Source organism: Heptranchias perlo, chromosome 20 (genome assembly GCF_035084215.1).
Source record: "Heptranchias perlo isolate sHepPer1 chromosome 20, sHepPer1.hap1, whole genome shotgun sequence".
NCBI classification, from domain to species: domain Eukaryota; kingdom Metazoa; phylum Chordata; class Chondrichthyes; order Hexanchiformes; family Hexanchidae; genus Heptranchias; species Heptranchias perlo.
The window spans coordinates 12,538,097-12,548,688 of record NC_090344.1 but is presented as its reverse complement, the minus strand read 5'-3'; the positions used below and the strand labels follow the sequence as shown (position 1 = coordinate 12,548,688).

The 10,592-nt window shown below is 43.9% G+C and overlaps 2 non-coding genes across 2 annotated transcripts; one reads left to right on the top strand and one right to left on the bottom strand.

The window, feature by feature from the left end:
* Positions 1-4,207: 4,207 nt before the first annotated feature.
* On the bottom strand, positions 4,208-4,289 carry trnas-uga (transfer RNA serine (anticodon UGA)). The gene has a single exon. It is a non-coding gene; the product is annotated as a tRNA-Ser (tRNA).
* A 6,120-nt stretch (positions 4,290-10,409) lies between these two features.
* Positions 10,410-10,484, top strand: trnan-guu (transfer RNA asparagine (anticodon GUU)). Its single transcript has one exon. It is a non-coding gene; the product is annotated as a tRNA-Asn (tRNA).
* The last annotated feature ends 108 nt before the right edge of the window (positions 10,485-10,592 follow it).

Below are 10,592 nucleotides of genomic sequence, written 5' to 3'. Positions count from 1 at the left end.
TGTGCAGCTCGTTATTTTACCTAATTTATGGAATAAAGCGACAAAATAACAATGTGGTGTTCGTAATTGTTCAGGTTTCAGGAGGAAACGGATCACAGAATGACTGTTCAAAAACGCCCTTTCATTCCACAGACAGACCTCTCAGAGAATGTGTCTGTTACACGTTAATTTGAGGACACGTTCTTGTTTCCAGGCTCGTTGGGATCGGGGTATAATTCACGATTTGAGGTTGAAAGCCGGAAGACATCCTAATTTGGACCAAGACTTGTGATCTTGACCTGCGGGACAAACGTTTGCAAAGAGGAAAAAGAAGTCCTCAAATCGCTCGACCTGAATCTGCAGGCCCAGATGAAATATATCCCAGGATGTTAACAGAAGCAAGGAAGGAAATAGCGGAGGCTCTGACCATCATTTTCCAATCCACCCTGGCAAAAGGTGTCGTGCAGGAGGATTTGAGGATTGCTAACGTTGTACCATTGTTGAAAAAGGGAGACAGGGATAGATCGAGTAAATACAGGCCAGTCGGCCTGAACTCGAGCTGAAGTATGAATCGTCATTTAGAAAGGCACGGATTAATCAAGGAGAGTCAGCGTGGATTTGTTAAGGGAAGGTCGTTTGAATTGAATTATTTGAGGAGGTATCAAGGAGGATCGATGAGGGTAGCGCGATTGATGGAGTCAACATGGATTTTAACGAGGCTTTTGACAAAGTCCTACAGGGCAGATTTGTCAAAAATGTAAAAGCCCATTGGATCCAAAGGACATTGGCAAGTTGACTCCAAAATTGGCTGAGCAGCAGGAAGCAAGCGGTTGTGGTCGACGGGTGCTTTTGTGACTGGAAGGCTGTTTCGAGTGGGGTTCCATGCGGCTTCGTACTCGGTCCCTGCTTTTCATGGTACAGATCATTGATTTAGACTGAAATGTAGGTGGCATGATGAAGAAATTTGCAGATGATACAAAAATTGTTCCTGTGGTTGAGAGTGAGGAGGAAAGCTGTCGACTGCAGGAAAATATCCATAGAGCAGGCAGGTGGAAAGAAAAGTGGCAAATGCAATTCAATCTGAAGAAGTGTGAGGTAATGCATTTAGTGGGGTGGGGGGGGGGGTCAAAAAGGCAAGGGAGTATATAATAAATATTGCAATTAATTTGCCATTTACATGCCCATTCTGCAAATTTACTAATGTCTTCCTTTATTATTCGCATTTTTCTTTGTATTAACTACAGCTCGCAATGAGGTGTCGTCCCTAAATTTTGAAATTGTACTTCCGATTCCCGTGTCCAAATCATGAATGTAAATTTTGAACAAAAGTGGTCCCAGCACCGATAAATTGTGAACAACAGTGGTCCCACCACTGATAAAGTGTTAACAACAGTGGTCCTATCACTGATATATTGTGAACAACAGTTGTGCCAGCATCGATAAATTGTGAACAACCGTGGCCCAGCACCGATAAATTGTGAACAGCAGTGGTCCCAGCACCGATAAATTGTGAACAACTGTCGTCCCTGGAATTTTGATCTTGAACTGCAGTTGAAACTTTTGCACAAAAGAAAATAACGTCCCCAAATCGTCCCACGTGAATATCAAATGCTTTGGGAAGAAGTTCAATAGAAACAATCAGGACTTTAAAGGCACCTCAACGACCTGAACTTTCGTTGAATGAATTGTGTTAGCCATTGCATTCGAACGTGAAATCGCTCTTGACTTTCATCTCATTGAAGCAGAGTGTGGCCGCTTTGCATCTGTGATCATGTCGGTGGCGTGTTTAGATTTGATATTGATCGCTTCCAATTTGTAAAATTTCATCAATCGTCAGGAAAAGGAAACCGAGAATCGAGTTGTCCCTCTTAGCGATGAGCTGAAGGGATTGGTGATCCAAGCAGATCTGGAAAATGCGTGGTGCAATCGGTCAGGAGTTCCAAATCCACCCTCCAGCCACTCGGCAATGATATTGAATGAACTTTACTCTGGCCCAGTGTCGCCGCACTGAAATCGAGTATTTCTCCGGCATGTTTTTCTTCATAGTTGCTGGTTTAAGAGTGAAGACCGGCTGGTTGGATTTTCACTCCTACAAGCTTTAATCATTCATTTTTCACTGACTGTAGACAGTTGTTATATTGGTCGCTGCAAACTCAAAGTTTAGCCCAGTGAATTATTGGTTTAGCAGGTGATCTCTTCACCTGTTCTCGGCGGTGTTATCCGTCAGCGTGAAAGTTTGATGGTTCGAGCCCTTATTTTTTCCTCAGGATTCATCGCCTCAAAGTTCCAGGGTTTCAACGCATGATTTGGAATCAAGAAAATGTACCGGAATCATTGCCAGCTGAGCAGGGCTGATATTCTACCAATTACCCTGCGGTCGGAAATCAGGCACATGAATCATATAAAGGAATGGAACATTGGCTTCACGGTAATTACAATTCTCCTTGACAGACAAGCCCCCGAAAGGCCCGAAGGGAGGCCGCATTCGCAGCAGGAGAGCTGGTTCGCTGTGACATGGAGATTTCTGCAGTGAGTGAGACCAGACTGTTGCAATGTTCAGAGAATAAATTTCACACCCTTTATTTTGGAAAAGCAAAACGGTGGGGATTTTTGTCATAGCCCGATGCCTTTCGTGTTGTATCAGATGTTCCTCGTTGCGTTACTTTCATCTTGATCGGAGAACTAGTTCGGGCGCTCCTGTGATAAACAGGGACAATTGCCAGTTAATGTTAAATTTAACAACGACTCCACTGCGTTTTTATTCCCACTCTTAAGATGCAGTCTATAAAATGAAAAAAAATCATCACATTCAAAGCATAACAATCTTATTAAAGTTTTGACTGTCTCTCGGTAACCACGTCAACATCGCCTTCAGTCTGAAATAGAAAGTTATCGATTGATTCATGGTGATTAAAACAGGGATTCAACTACGAACAGGATTTAATTAGCTTCATGTAATTAATTTAATAAGTTCATAACTCTTTTTAAAGTTAATTCCCTGACTGAGAATCGAACCTCGCGGCGGTGAGAGTACCGAATTCTCACCACCAGGCCATTGGGGAGCTCCCAAGATTGCGCACGAGACAAAGTGGAACTGATGACATTAGTTTTTCTTTCGCTCTTTCATGATTCATTCAGCTCTGAGTTTATTCTCAGGCCTCTTATCTCTCCTTTTCAGCTTCTGACCGCGGATATTCCTGTGGCTAAATATCAATAATATAGAATATCTCACAGCCCCGGTATATTTGCTGTTTTTCTGTGCAGTTCTGTGCAAAATCAAACTGCACGCAAATACCGACAGTGTCTGTCTCTCACTCCCCACAGAAGCAGCAGGAGATGCCACTTTAAACTGCCAGTTGCTTCAAACGATTCACGATGGACCTGCGTGATCTTGCAGTTTTCCAAGGAGCTGCATTCAGTGCGTGAATTTTGGAAATGGAAACATGTCCATCAGCAGCATGAGAGTATTTTACCTCACTTTCCATTTCATGTACATGCCTAATTGCACTTGGTGATGTCATTGCTTGAACATCACCTCTGTTGCGATATTATTTCGAACAGAAAATGCCATTTTGTGCGAGCAGTTTGTCTGGCAGGAAAATTACCTGAATTACAAAGGGCCAAGTAGGAAAGGCCGCGTTGCTCTGCTTGTTCGCAGCAAAGAATTTTCAGCGTTTCCTTGGGGTTCAGTGTTTAGGATTCGGCGCTTTCATCACCACGGCAATGGTTCGATTGTCGGTCTCAACATCCGCATATTATACACCCTACCATAAGTGTACTGTACTCAAATTGCTGATTTTTTCATTGTGAGGGGAAGAAACATAAACGTGTGGACATTAATTACGAATTCATCAGCTGGGTTGCACCTTTTCTTTTCCTACCGTCTCAGTCTTTCCATCTTTACCCTTCTCTGCTGGTGTTGCAGGTTCCATCATTCTTCGCTGTTCACGATGCCTGAGAAGTCCATCAGGAGAAAACAGGCAAAGTCAAGAGAGAGAGACAGGGAGAGATTAAAACATAGAAACAAATTGTATAAATGTCAAGTTCTGCGAACGAGCAGAACTGAGAATGGAGCTTGGGAGAGATTCCTTCACGTGTCTTGCAATTTTGCAATTGGGCTCCGAGTTCAAAGCGTCGTTGGCGATGGAGCACCTCTCAAAGGGAGCGAACAAGGTCCGTTCGTTCAAGTTCATATTAATTTGAACACTGAACAAACTTTGAAAAGTGGCGCTGCGAACAGGATTCGAACCTGTGCAGGGAAACCCCATTGGATTTCAAGTCCAACGCCTTAACCACTCGGCCATCGCAGCTGCAAACATCGATGATGCACAGCTATAAATCGGAATGCGTAGGGTTATCACACGAGATTTGTGACACTTTGTTCTCTCAGACAGGTTTCCAACTGGAAACTTACAGCTTGTTAATGTGCTGACTTTGCTGTCTCGGTGATAGAATTCTCATTTATCACGTGAGAAACCCGGGTTCGATTTCCGGTTCGTTTCGGATTATTTTCATTCTCCATTCATAAGATCGCGTGAATTGTGCGACATTCGCCCTCAGCTTAAATCTGCGCACCATTTGAGACATTTTCCATTCTCCACGTGTATTGCGTCGAAGCTGGGTTGGAAAATCACATTGCAAGTCTAACGCCTTAATCATTCGGTCATCGCTGCTGCAAGCGACAAATCCGACACCGCTGCAGAAGAGAATGAAGAAGGTTATGACAGGAGAACTCTGAGACTGTATGTTCTTTTCGACAGGTTTCGAACTGAGCGCAGACCGCCGGCTGCTGTGCGGACTTTGTTATTTCAGTAATAAAATTCTTGATTTCTGCGCGGGAGGCGCGGGTTCGATCACCACCCAATAGAGGAGCATTTTTCATTCTCCATTCATGAGGTCGAGTGAATTGGGATACATTTACATTGAGCTTGAATTTGAACACCATCTTGTGATATTTTCCTTTCTCCATGTCTGTTGACGTCGACAGAACCTCTGCATTCTGTCCTCCATGCACTGGAATTAAGACAATCCTGCCGACTACACCGCTGACAAGACGTGAGAAGCCAATTAGTGATTTTGAACTAAAAATGGTAACACCGCAGGGCTCGTCCGGGATCTCTCACATAACAATCAGCAAATCCCCAAAGCGAGAATCATACCCGAAGACCAACGAGCCACTGATAACAGAGGGGTGAAACGAATGCAGAATTCGTTGCCACCCACAGCCGATCGGCCACCATTCTCTACATCCTATCACTTTTTCTATTCCGATGTACGGCAATGTGAAGACGTACATTAACTATTTCATATCAACAATATTCGCCTCTCTTTACCACATTCGTTTCGAATGTGCGAGTTGTAATATCAAGTGAGACTTTGCAGAATTAATTGCTCTAAAGCTACATTGTTGTCTGTCTCGGCATCCGCAGATTATCCACAAGTATAACAGTGACTACACTTCAAAAATACTTCATTGGCTGCAAAGCGCTTTGGGAAGTCTTGAGGTCGTGAAAAGCGCTTTATAAATACAAGAATTTGTTTTTATACTGGGCTAAAAGTACTGATGTTTTCACTATGAGGACGAAGAGACATCAATATGTGGACATTGGCTACGAATTCATCATCTGGGTTGGTCCTTTACTTTTCCGACCGTCTCATTCTTTCGATCTTTACCGTTCTCTGCTGGTGTCGCAGGTTCGATGAGCTTTGGCCGTTCAACGAAGCCTGAGAAGTCAATCAGGGGAAAACAGAGCGGGACAGAGACAGGGAGAGATAGAGAGATCTAAGTGTAGAAAAAAAGCTTGATTATCAAGTTGGCAGAATTTGAAATGAAGCTTGAGAGAGATGGAATCATACATTCATAGAATCGTTACTGCACAGAAGGAGGCCATTCGGCCCATTGAGCCTTCCCCGGCTCTCATTCAGAGCAATCCAGTTCGTCCCATTCCCCCGTTCTTTCCCTGTAGACCCGCTAATATTTTTCCTTCAAATACTTATCCAATTCCTTTTAGAGAGTCACGATTAAATCTGCTTCCACCACCCTTTCAGAAGATGCATTCCAGATTATAACTACTCGCTGATTTAAAACGTTTTTCCTAATATAGCATTTGGTTCTTTTGTCAACCACCGTAAATCTGTGCCCTTTGGTTCTCGACCATTCCGCCAACGGGAGCAGTTTATCTTTATTTACTTTATCTAAACCCGTCATGATTTTGAACACTTCTATCAAATCTCCTCTCAACCTTCCTGCCCTAAGGAGAACAACCCCAGCTACTCCAGTCTATACACGTAACTGAAGTCCTTCATCCCTGAAACCGTTCCAGTAAATATTTTCTGCGCCACCCCACAGGCCTTCGCATCCTTCTTAAAGTGCGGTGCCCAGAATTGGACACAATACTCCAGTTGTGGATTATTGTGAAGTTTCCTTCACGCACCTTGAAATTTTGCAAGAGACCATAGGGCTCCCAATTAAAAGGTCTGCCGCGGTGGAGGATCTGTCTGAGAGAAGGAAATGCGGCCCGTTATCTCCAGTTCATATTTATTTGAGCATTGAACAAAACTGTAAAAAATGGCGCCGTGAGCAGGATTTCAATGATTCACCGAAAGACCCTGTCGAGTTTTAGATGTAACGGCTGAACCACTCGGCCATCACAAGCAGCGAGTGCTAGTCATGCAGGGCTGTAAATCAGAATGCGCAAGGTACTCAGAGGAGATTTGTGAAATTATATGTTGTTTCAAACAGGTTTCCAACTGGACACAGAGAGCCCGATTCCATGCAAACGTTGCTGTTTCACTGGTAGAATTTGCACTTACCACGCGAGGGAACAGGGTTCATATTCCCGACCAATTAAGGAGCATTTTTATTCTGCACCTCTGAGATCGCCTGAATTGGGATAAATTCACCTTCAGTTTCAATCTGCACACCGCCGTGAGGCATTTTACTTTCTCCATGTGTGTTGCGTCGATAAACCGGCTGCATTCCGACCCCTTGTCCTCAAATATGCTCGAGAATTAAATCAATCCTGCTTTCTGCAACGCTGAAAAGATGTGAGAAAGAAATGAGTGAATCCTCACTGGAAATAGTGAAACAGGAGGGTTCTGGGATTTGAACTGGGGACCTCTCACATATCAAACAGTGAAACGGCCAAAATGAAAACCATAATCCGAAAACAAGGAGCCGTCAGTAACACAACCGGACAACCAGTCGAAAATTTCCCTGCTCCCCACAACCGATCGCCCATTCATTCAGACCGCTTCTGTCCATCGAATCATAGAATGGTTACAGCACAGAAGGAGGCTATTCGGCTCATCGAGCCCGTGGCGGCTTTTTATAAGAGCCATCCAATTAGTCCCATTCCCCGGCCCTTTCCTGGTGCTCTGTATTTTTCCCCTTGAAATTCATTTTTAAAGTCACGATTGAATCTGCTTCCAGCACTCTTTCAAGCAGCGCATTCCAGATCAGAACTACTCGCTGCGTAATTCAGTTGTTCCTCATATCGCCTTTTGTTCTTTTGCAATCACCTCAAATCTGTGTCCTCTGGTTCCCGACCATTCCGCCAATTAAAACAGCTTCTCTTTGTTTACTTTATCTGAACTCTTCATGACTTTGAACACTTCAATCAAATCTCCTCTGAACCTTCTCTTCTCTCAGGCGAACAACCCCAGCACGAGGCAAATGCGGTCAAATGGCTTCAATTAATTTATTCGATCATTAAACAGACCTTTAAAGACAGGCCTTGTTTTGTGGAACTGTGAGCTCGTGGTTTAAATCGCTGGTTTCAATGTTTGGTGCGTTTCTCGATTCTGATTTTACCACTGACAGAATTTCTGCAAATATCCATTTTGACCTGTTCACAGAAATCCCGATTGCAGTGCAATGGAGCAGAGGATGTGAAAGAAGCTGAAAGTGAAAGTGCAGATATTAGTTTCATCACAGTGACTGGACACGTTTCCACAGGTCAGGAAATCTCACCTTCAGATTCTTTCCAGCAGAGTGGGACAGGTGATCAGAGTGACCGGGTTCGAGCGGCGCAATCAGTCCTTATTTGGGTTACAGGCTCAGGAAATACCGGGATTTTTAATTCGAATCTCAGTAAGATCAAACAAACCTTTTGTTTGTGAACATTTCGACCGGAGTTGAAGGTACAATTGATGTGTTCCAAAATTCATTTAATTATCTGAATTGCCATGAGGTTCCTCCGGACTATGCGGATGCAAGAGCAGATGAGATGTTTCGTATTACTTGTTTACAGGAGGGAGGCTGCGGTTTTAGAGACACAAACTATGACTTTGATCCATCTTCAAATCGTGGGATTTAACTGGAGCTTTAAACCAGCGCCAGAGGCCGCTCAGCCAGGATACTTTCCATCCTGCATTTCAGGAGCTAGTTTTACAGGAATAGAATGACTTCAAGCAAGAATTCTACCCCTGAAGCACCAATGCTGCCACGGCAGCAGGATGCACGTGTCCAGTTAGAAACCTGTCTGAAGGAACATGCAGTCTGACAGAGCCGGAAGTCCAGCAGATTGACTTTCGGTCTGAGCAGATGTTGAGTCTCCTCCTTGAGAGTGTTTCGCCAATCCAGCTCAGAGTGGTTTTAGAATCATGAATTCAGGTGTGACTGGAGCCACTTGTGTAAGATGAAGTGTCGGGGGCAGTTTCACATCCTTGACGGACATTAATGATCCTGTTGCGGTTTTGCTGCAAAATTTCACTTCCCAGCTCCCGAACTAAAATCCAACGCCGTTGCAACTCGAATCCACAGCCTTTGAATGGCTTATCAAACAAAACAAGTGGAAGTCCAACACACTAGCCATTGCACCACAGGGTCAGTTGCTAAAAAAAACCTGAATAAAAAGAAAGATGCGTTTCTCCGGTCCAGGGGCAAAGTGAGAATGGATGTTATTCAAAAAACTGTCCCCTCGAATCTGTCTTTATATATTTTTTTGTAAGCTTCGATTTTAAAAGTTATAAAAAGCCAAAATAAATAAAGTAAATTATAAGAATCGAATCCTTGATTAAGGCGTTACAACACACTCGAAGCAACTGAGTTAACCGGCCGTGCTGACGGTCCATTAGACATTTTAATTAATTTCTGGACCTGTACGCTAGTTGGTCGCGCTTTCTGTACTTGGACCACTAAATCTCTCTGCTCCTCCACCGTTCCCAGTTTCTCACCTTTTAGAAAACTTTCTGATTTATCTTTCTTAGATTTAAAGTGGATGATCTCGCTCTCCCCCACATTGAACTATATTTGCCGCAGTTTTGCCCACTCACTGAATCAATCAATTCCCACTTTTCAACTTCCTGCTTCAATCTTCATGACTTATTGCGTCACCAGAAGGCTGCGTGTTCAAATCACGGGATAACCGTTACTTTTCGAGCTGATCAGATTCTGGATCGTTCCGGGATGAATATTGTATCTGCTTTTTCTCAATAAACAGAACCTTGCTCTAAAGTCTGCTTCCCTGGTTCTCAAATTTCAGGAAGGCGTCTCATTCCGCCCTCGACTTTTGATTTTGACCTGCGATTGAAACTTTTGCAAAGATGGAAAATAAGTCCCCAAATCGCTCCATGTGAATCTTAAACGCTTTGGGAAGACGTTCAGTTCAAACAATCAGGAATTTAAAGGCACTTCAATGACCTGCAATATCTTGGAATGAGTTTTCTTCGCCATTGCATTCGACCGTGAAATCGCTCCCAGCTTTCATCTCACTGAAGTGAAGAGTGTGACCGCGTTCCATCTGTCAGAGTGTAAGTGACGAGTTTGGGGTCGGTGTGGGTCGTTCACAACTTTTGAAATCTCACCAAGCATCAGAGAAAAAGAAACTTAGAAACAAATTGTCCCTGTCAGTGATGAATTGAAGTGAATATCGCTCCAAGTCGATCTGAACAACTCGCAGTGCAGCCGCTCAGGAGTTCCAAATCCACCTTCTCGCCACTCGGCAATCGCATTAACTGAACTTTACTCTGACCCAGTGTCACCGCGCTGAAATCGAGTATGTCTCGGCCACACTTTTTCTGAACATCATGGTTCGTGGTTTAAGAGTGAAAACTGCCGTCCGCTTCACTGTAAGTGCAAGAGACATCTTTGTAAACACCGAGTCGTGTCACAGACCTGCTCGTCGGACCTGCTCATTTCATCTCATCTCATTTTCAGCAAACCTGAATATTACTGGAATGGAGAATGGCGAATCACAGCTCGAGAAATCAATCCTCTCGACCACGAGGGGACTGAGTCCTCCAACATGCAGGTGTTTAATGACAAGGTGAGTTTAATGTTCAGGAATAATAGAGCACAGATTTTCACTCGTGCAAACTTCACACACTTTATTTTGGAAAAGTAAACTGATAGCAGAGAGAATTTATTTTGATCGCTGCACCCTGAATTTTTAGCTCGTTGAATCAGGAGTTCAACACAAACGTGTGCTGTCTCTGTGGCGCAATCGGTTAGCGCGTTCGGCTGTTAACCGTAAAGGTTGGTGGTTCGATCCCACCCAGGGACGGTCGGGAAACTTTGATCTTCATGGTCTCGCATTTCCTGGTTCTGATGTTTGTTTTGGCTGCAAAACAAATGCCTGGTTTCAATGGCCAGCTGAGCACGGCCGATCTTC